This window comes from Anguilla anguilla, chromosome 4 (genome assembly GCF_013347855.1).
Source record: "Anguilla anguilla isolate fAngAng1 chromosome 4, fAngAng1.pri, whole genome shotgun sequence".
In the NCBI taxonomy this organism is placed as follows: domain Eukaryota; kingdom Metazoa; phylum Chordata; class Actinopteri; order Anguilliformes; family Anguillidae; genus Anguilla; species Anguilla anguilla.
The window spans coordinates 42,412,465-42,421,481 of record NC_049204.1 but is presented as its reverse complement, the minus strand read 5'-3'; the positions used below and the strand labels follow the sequence as shown (position 1 = coordinate 42,421,481).

The window sequence follows — 9,017 nt, the reverse complement described above, 5'->3', positions numbered from 1 at the left end:
TGCCCCCTTGCCTTCATTATGGTGGATTTTTTAATATACTGTATAAATCACACCTGCTCTGTCTTATCTCCAGGCTATGCTGGCCAAGTACTTTGGAGCTTCCTATTGGTGAGAACAATCAAATGGTGAATTACATGTCTGACATGTTTGTAGCTGAAACAAAGCTAATATAAACTGAGTAGTTTGTAATACTCAGTAATGTCCAGGGCATACCATGCCCTCCACTGTATAGCAGATTTTTTCATTTTTTCTATATACTCAAGGCATTTGGATTAGTGATCAATAGATAAATATGAGACAAAGGACAGTTAAAGTAAAGATGAACAGCTTTCATTTCATGGCATTTACATGCATACTGTATATGTTTTACTATTTTTTACATGCATATATGTTTAACCATGTTTTACCATTTACAGAAACAGCTGTGCAATGTTAGCAAATGAACTACAAAGTAAATCAAAACAATAAAGTCTAATGTTTGGTTGTGTAACATGGTTAATAATGATTACACTTGCCATTGTACCAGAGGTGTATGTGTGTATTTTGGGTCTAGTGTTCTGTCACTTTAAAATACTTGTGTAGTTGCCTTTAAGGGAATGACGCACGTTACGTTCTTCCCAGTTTAACTTGCCCATGCAAGCGGTAGGTCACGTTTTAACATTGTGCCAATTATTTTAAGAGATTGTTCATATTTGTTCACAATTATATCGTTATATCAATGCATATGTACCTAAAGGAGTTTAGATATGGACAAAGGCTTTTGTGCATTTGTAGATTTGTATATCCACTATATCTGTTCTACGAACTGCAGCGAACGGCATGTAGGCTATGTTGCTAGCTAAGTTAGCCACTTACCAGGCCGCGTGTGTGTGTGGTAACATGAGGGTTTCTACATTTTTAGATCACCATTGCTGAAGATACATGTTGAGAACAGTCCAGTGATCGCACTGTTTGTCTATTATCAGGTACATATGTATGCTGTAATTGATATTGTTGGTTATACTGCCGAGTTTAACTTGCCCATGCAAGCGATCACCATTGCTGAAGATACATGTTAAGAACAGTCCAGTGATCGCACTGTTTGTCTATTATCAGAATAAATCAGCTCAACTGGGAATCCTGGTTTGTGGTGCTTTTACACAACACAACGCAAGATCACGCCTGTTACAGTTGCATAGCCCCCAAATCTATGACACACTAATATCACCAAACATTTGGTCCGCTAATATCACCATACATTTGGTATCTTCTTTGGAAATGCCTTTCCAGGCCTCTGCACCTGCTTTCAATTGATCTTTGTTTCAGGGGTTTTCTGTCTTCATTCTCCTCTTCAGCATGTAAAATGCACGCTCAACTGGATTTAAGGCAGGTGACTGTTCTGGCCAGTCCAAAATTTTCTACTTTTCCCCTTTGATAAATACCTTGGTTGCACAAACATTTTCAGGGGTCATTGTCTTGCTGCAGAATCAAGTGCCAGTCAATTTGGAGTTTGGAAGAATTTCTTTGTACATAGCTGGACAAAATCTGTCAGTAAACTTCTGAATTTATCCTACTGCTGCCATACTCTGTTGCATCATAAATAAAGTGTATTAAATATTAGTGAGCCTGTTCCAGAAGCAGCCATACATGTCATAACACTATCTCATATTTCAAAGATGAGGGGGGTGCTTTGGTTCCTGTCTTTCTCCACACTTTTGGTAGTCTTATTGCTTTGGTAAAGGTTTATTTTGGTGTCATCTGTCCATACGTTGTTTCAGAACTCTAATGGCTCATGTCTGTACTGTTTGTGTTTTGATTCTTTCTGCGAATGAGATGTTTGCATCTTGCAGTGTAACCTCTATAATTCTGCTCTCAAAGTCAAAGTGGCTTGGGATATTTTCACCCTTGCCCTCTGTTGTCTTCCTTTGCCAACCTGTAGAGTGTTTGTTTCTGATTCCACTAGTGGTTTCTTTTTTGTTGAAGATTTTCAAGAAAGAAACTGTCATGGTTCTGGGGTGTAGTGGCCTTGTGCTGCCACTAGAAGGCACCCGGCCTTTGAGAATTTCTTAATTTGTTCCAGGTGTCTGATTCCCAATTATTTTCACCTGGGGAGGTGCCTTTATAAGCACTGACAGAACAGCTATCAGCGCTTCTGTGTAAAACCCCTTTATCACAAAGCCGGTACGGTATAGGTATAGGTGCTCGGTGGACGGTGTATAGAATTGTGTTTGTGGTTGGTTCTGTGTCCTCTTTTAAGGCGATTCAGTCTCTTAGCGCAGTGAGCGCATTCTGACGCCTTAAGAGTATTTGTACTTTTATTTTGAGCTCGTGTGAGCCGTTGGGTACTGGGACGTTGTCCCTGGTAATGTATTTTGTTTGTGTTTTTCTGAGCTGCGTCTCAGGTTTTTCTTTTCGCTGAGTAATTTTTGCTACTCAGTTGTCTGTTTTCTTTTAAGACCAGTTTTGGGTTTGGTACCAGAGCTTCGCCTCTGTACCACTGGTCCCCTTCTTTTTCGCCCTGGTTTTCACGGGTCGTTTTTGGTTTCGCGAGCCAGTTTTACGGCTGGACAAGGTGGTCCTTCGGAGTGTCTTTTTACTCCGTGTTTTTTTTGTTGTTTATGATCCTTTGTGTGCGGGAGTTGCTCTCCCAAGGATCTTATTTTTTTTGTGTTTTACTTTCGGGTGTTCCTTTTCCTTTGTCCTTCGGGACTTAGTGGTTAACGCTTCCTGTAGCGTTAGCTTTTCGTTCCCCTATATTAGTCGCTTCTGGTTCTCCAACACCCCCACACCATTATAGAAACACAGAGAGGACACACGAAGAACGAGGACACACGAAGAACAAAAGAAGCAGATCATGGCGGCTGCGGAGGGGGGATGCGTCTGTGACCGCGAGATCTGACGAGACCGGTGCGAGATTCATGATGGCAGCCCCCAGCTGCTAGATTGCAAACAACAACTAATTTCTCCCATGAAATATACCCTTTTTTATTACCCTAATATTTGGAATAATTCAACCGTTCGATCTGGAAGACCTTGAGGACTACATCGATCAATATTACAACCGACTCTGCACCATGAGCGACACCAAAAAAAGCCAGAGAGAAGGACAATTCCGCCTCCACACTAACGTCCAAGAGATGCCGGCCATCCGACTCCATTCATAGCTCTCCGAGCAATTCATGCTGTACCGAGATCAGTGACATTTGACTTTCAATTGACAATAAACTCTCTGGACTGGATGCAAGGATTGCGCTTATCGAAGTGCTTCATAAGGAATTCCAGCAGCTACGCTACAGCCTGGAATTCAGCCAAGAACAAATTACTACACTGGCTGAAGAAAATAAATCCCTCCAACACTCCGTCACCTCCCTCACAACCCAGTTCGCCTCTTTTACTAAAGAAAACAAGGACATGAAAGAAACCATACTCGATCTACAATCACGCAGCATGAGAGACAACCTCGTTTTTTCCGGTATCCCAGAGCAAATGCATAACGACAATCCAGAACAATTAATACAGGAATTTATGATTACTCACCTCAAAATATCCCCGGACACAGTAAGCGGCACTACATTCCACCGAGTACACCGCATAGGAGCAAAAAACCCCGCAAACAAACGCCCACGACCCATAGTAGCAAAATTTGAACATTTCAAACAAAAACAACTGGTACAACGTCACGGCAGACAACTGAAAGGCATGGACTATGGACTTAATGACCAATTCCCCCGAGAAATCATGGACAGACGCAAAATACTACTCCCAATCAGAAAACAGAATATGCAAGAAGGAAAAAAAGCAGTCATTTCAGTCGACAAGTTATACATTGATGGCAAACTATTCTGTGACAAAAAAACAACCCCCTCACTACTAATAAAAAACTACTATCCAAATTCTACAAGACAATTTCCACATCCGATTTAACAATATCCATCCCTTCAAATAAATGGGAACAAGACCTACAGATCATCCCAGGTGCCGACTTCTGGACTCAAATCTGTAAAAACATCTTCTCTATATCCACCAACACAAACATACAACTCATAAAATACAAGATTATTCATAGAGTACATTACACAGGGAAAAGGATGTTTAAAATGGGCTTTATAGATTCTGAAATTTGTCTGCACTGCACACAGAACACCACAGACGGCTATATGCATGCCACATGGGACTGCACACCAATCAAACAATTCTGGCGGGACATCACTGACAACCTCTCTCTTCTTTTAGGCTGCCACATCCCACTATCCCCTCCACTCTGCTTACTAGGAGACATATCCAACAACAACCTAAACAACATCCAGTAGAATACTCCCCATAGCCCTAATCATTGCCAAGAAAACTATCCTCATGAACTGGAAATCAAGGAAAAAAATCAATATTGCACTTTGGAAAAATCTACTAATCGAATACATATCAATGGAAAAATGATCTGCCTCCATTAAAAAACAAACCGCTGACTGTGACATAATCTGGAATCCATTCATTAATACCCTACATTCTTAATTCCCGCACTGACTTCACTCATCACCCCTTTTTGACTGTCCACCATCCACAATAAACATGCTCACCGTCACTCACATACACATATCCACCATTATACCTACACCACAATCCCTACCAAATTTAGAATCTGACATACACTTGCACACACACAGGCATCACACACCTACACCCAACAAACATATACTCATTCAGACCCCTCCCAGCATTCTCTAATCTATCACTTCCCTCTTTCTTTTTTTTAATTTTTTTATTTTGTTGTCCTCATGCACTCTCCCTACTGTTTTGTTCTGGTTTGATTAGGTCATTTTATTGTATGACTTTGTTACCTCCTTTGCCCTTTTGTTTTGTTTGTTTTTGCTTACTTAATGAAAAAAAAAAAAGAATATTTTCCAAACAGCTGTATTTAATAAACACAGTTTCAGTGCTATCCTTCTGTTATCTGATCTGAAAGATTAGTTGTTTTTCAGCCATAATCAGTTCTCTGGTGTACATAATGGTGTATGTATTCTGACTCCAAATGTAATCTCCACAGAAGAAAACAAAATCTAAAACCAAGACTAGACACTCAATGCTCAATCAAGAGTCCCTGCAAAAGGAAACACCTCAGCAACAGTTAACACCTGTCTGTGATCCATTAAAGTACTTTTTCCACAGGTGAAAAATCGGGGGACTCAACACAAAAACATCTGATTCTGTAAACAGGTGAATGCATGTGAACATGAATGCATGCAAATACCATACAAATTAAAATACTGATTGTCTGTACATTTGTATCATATTCATCTTTTGATGTCAAATCCAAAATCCTTAAGAGTATAGCAAAAATGACATGTTCCCTACGATGAACATACTTTTGGAGGGCACTGTATTTGACCCAGGCAAAGAGTCTCGGGGGAAAAAAATCAGTAAATAGAACACAATGATTAAAAGCAGTGAGGGCCTGCAGTGATTAAGGCAGTGAGGAGCTGCAGTGATTAAGGTAGTGAGTAGCTGCAGTGATTAAGAGCAGTGAGGAGCTGCAGTGATTAAGAGCAGTGAGGAGTGGGAGGGAGGGAGAGGGAGACAGAGATTGTGCAGGGTGGGGGATGGAAAGAGAAAGAGACTTCAAGGTGATGCTATGAGCACAGCTGCTCTCCCAGCTGCTCTCCTAGCTGTACGAACAGCCAATGCAGCTTAAGATCTGTGGGATAAGAGAATTGTTTTTCTTTTATTAATTTTTTCCCCCTGCTGTTTTACAAATATGTCTTAAATGGAAACTGTGTCATTTCTCTGGCCCTCCCCCCCAGAGGCCAGAGAGAGGGCATGGTGCGTGTGGAGGGGGATTTGACCCAGCCTTTGACTCCAAAACACACATCATGATTCACAGCCAGGTAGCTCCCTGTACCTCACCTGAATGTGTCACATCCAGCCCATTATGGGGGAACGTTCATGACCAATCACTCACGCACTCACAGCAGGATTTCTTTGAACATTGTTTTTTGGGTGGGGGTGGCTGCAGAAACTGTAGGGATCAAATCACAGGATGGTAACCTGAAGAATATTGGCTTGAATCTCAGGTGGAATGTTGCTGTTTGCAGCCTTTATCTGAGTGGTTCCCGTCCAGCAGCATGGGCTCAATTTCGATTTGTATCTGAGACCACACATATAGGCTGAGGGGCAGATGAGGTGAGTAGTGTTACGTGGTGTCTCTGAGCACAGATATAGGCGAGGCCAAACATGCACTTGGAGAGGAAATGTGGGTGGCGCCTGTGGGATTTGCAGGTGTGCCTCCCTCCTTCCCTTTCTTTCTCTGAAGTCTCTGGAAACAATTTGCACTGGTTCCAGACCACAGCCAGGCCAAACGTTACAGCTTTGTTTATGCGCGCAGCCCCTGGGCCTCCTGGCCATTTGACTCCCAACCTGCACACGCCTACACACGAGATACCCCGCCCTAGTTTCACCACCCTTGGTTTTGGTCCGTCCCGCCATGACCCTTCTGTGAAAGTCCTGCAACAGCACACTGACACTGCTGTGTGGAGGCGGTGAGGCAGTAACTTAGATAAAGACAGCCTAATTACACGGCAATTACACCTTTACTACTCAGTTTGTGTGGCTTGGAGCGACATGAAGTTTCACATGCAGATGTCTGTCTCTCTTTTTGTCCTCCTCATGGATTCCTCCCTTCCTCGTATTTATGGATCCCAGCCAATCCACTGTCTGCCTCAGCCTCTAAGGGAGAGTGGGGCGCTTACAGTTGCTCCCTTGGGCACATTGTGTGTGCTTCATATCACTGTTTGCCCTGCTGATCGGTCAGGCTCGTAAAGGGAAATTACCTATCACCAAACAGGTTGATAGAAGGCTGTCCCTACACGAAGAGAGAGGAATACCGCGCTGCCCACTCATTGGGCCCTAACCACACCATACCAGCACAGAGTAAACAGCTTGGTCTCATCAGCATATAGTAATGACGATGAAGCATGGGGGTGTTGCTTTGAAGCTCTGCACTTGACCAGGTAGTAAAATGGCCACCAACAAAACCCAAAAGAATATGGGGCGACATAGCTCAGGAGGTAAGAGCGGTTGTCTGGCAGTCAGGAGGGTTGCCGGTTCAATCCCCCGCCCTGGGCCTGTCGAAGTGTCCCTGAGCAAGACACCTAACCCCTAATTGCTCCCAACAAGCTGATTGGTACCTTGCATGGCAGCCTTTCACCGTTGGTGTGTGCGCGTGTGTGTGTGAATGGGTGAATGAGAGGCATCAATTGTAAAGCGCTTTGGATAAAAGCGCTATATAAATGCAGTCCATTTAGTGTGTTGCCTATTGTTTTTAACTAATTGACAGTGAGCAAAAGAGACCTGTCCCCTGGAATGCCTGCTCTGATCCACTCTGACTTGGATGAGTGGAGCTACCCCACAGCCTCTTGCTCCCCATGTGACTGGAGGCAATACCATACCAAAGAATATCTCATGGTGATAAAGTAAGAGCTCATACACTTTAAGAGCTTCCTAGACCTATACATTTTAACCACCCCTCCCTCCTCGACCCTCAGTCATAACGCTCTCCAGGTGTGCCACTAACTACATAGGGCTACTCATGGCAAGGGGTTAGTTTTCCAAGCAGAGGACAAAATTTGTCATATAGGCCATTTTCTGCCCCATTGCCCCCTCCCTGCACTGTGTTTCAGCGCAGATCAACTGGATTTGTCTGAGTAAATTGACCTTGCACCTCTGATTTCTTCCCAGAATGTGCAGAGCATTCCTGGGCTGCCAGCTTCCTATTATGAAGTGGTAAGAAATTTGGAAGCTTACACATAAATCGTGGAACTTGAACAAACCAAGAAGAACCACCTTTGTGATTTATATTTTTTATTTTACCTGCTATGGTCTGTGTTAGCCATAACTGTGTATTATTTAGTGAAAATTACAGGTCTGTACAAGCTAATGTACCTGTGACACACTTTCAAGAGCTTTATTTTTGAGCATATAATATTGTGGAAATTAAAACCTGTAACTTTACTAAAATAAATTAATAAATTCAAACTAAACTTTTGTACCAATTTTAAAAATTATTATAGGTATATTATAGTATGTAGGATTTTGTGGCCACTCACACCTTCTTCGTCCTCAACCCCACCCACACCTCTGGTCCAGATCTTGCATTTGATATACATATTAAAAACATCTCTAGGGTTGCTTTTTATCATTTGAGGAATATCTCTAAAATTCAGAAAATACTGTCCTTACATGATGCAGAAAAGCTAGTTCATGCCTTTGTTACTTCAAGATTAGATTACTGCAATGCTCTTTTAGAGGGATGTGCTAATTCCTCTCTGAAAATGCTCCAGCTAATTCAAAATGCAGCAGCTCGTATTCTCACTAGAACAAGGAGATTCGAGCACATCAGCCCAGTGTTAGCATCGCTTCACTGGATGCCAGTTAAATTCCGACTATACTATAAGATACTACATCTTACATTTAAAGCCTTACGTGGGCTTGCCCCTTTGTACTTAAATGATTTACTTCTTCCTTATATTCCCTCACAAATGCTCTGTTCGCAGGGTGCAGGCCTCCTTGTTCTTCCTAGAATAGCTAAAACTACCATAGGTGGTAGAGCCTTCTCCTATCGTGCTCCCCTCCTGTGGAACAAGTTGCCTGCCCATGTTCGGGGTGCAGACACTATCACCTTATTTAAAGCTAGGCTCAAAACGTATCTTTTTAGCCTCTCCTATATTTGAGGGGCAGGAGTGGGTGGCGGGCATAGCTATAGAGTCTCTGGTGGACTGAGCGGTTAGTGCTGTCACTGGATCATCATTGGTAATGATGTGTTAAGCTGAACCGGTCATGGTCTGGTGATGACTGTCTCAAGCCTGCCCTCATGGCTGCGTTGGCCCCTGCCTCTGTTTCCCTTAGCTATGCTACCATAGCCTTGTTCTGCCAGGGTTTTCCTTATCGCACGCAGGCACCTCTGTCTCTTCTGCTCTGCTTGCCAATCTACCATTTGAACCCCCTAACAATGTTTTTGTTTTTTTTGGTCTTCCTCGGCTCTGGGCACC

The 9,017-nt window shown here is 42.8% G+C and overlaps 1 long non-coding RNA gene across 1 annotated transcript; it reads left to right on the top strand.

Moving 5' to 3' along the window:
* Window positions 1-483: 483 nt before the first annotated feature.
* Window positions 484-1,114, top strand: LOC118226406. Its single transcript, XR_004765037.1, has 3 exons — window positions 484-642; window positions 902-965; window positions 1,096-1,114. It is a non-coding gene; the product is annotated as an uncharacterized LOC118226406 (long non-coding RNA).
* Window positions 1,115-9,017: the final 7,903 nt, after the last annotated feature.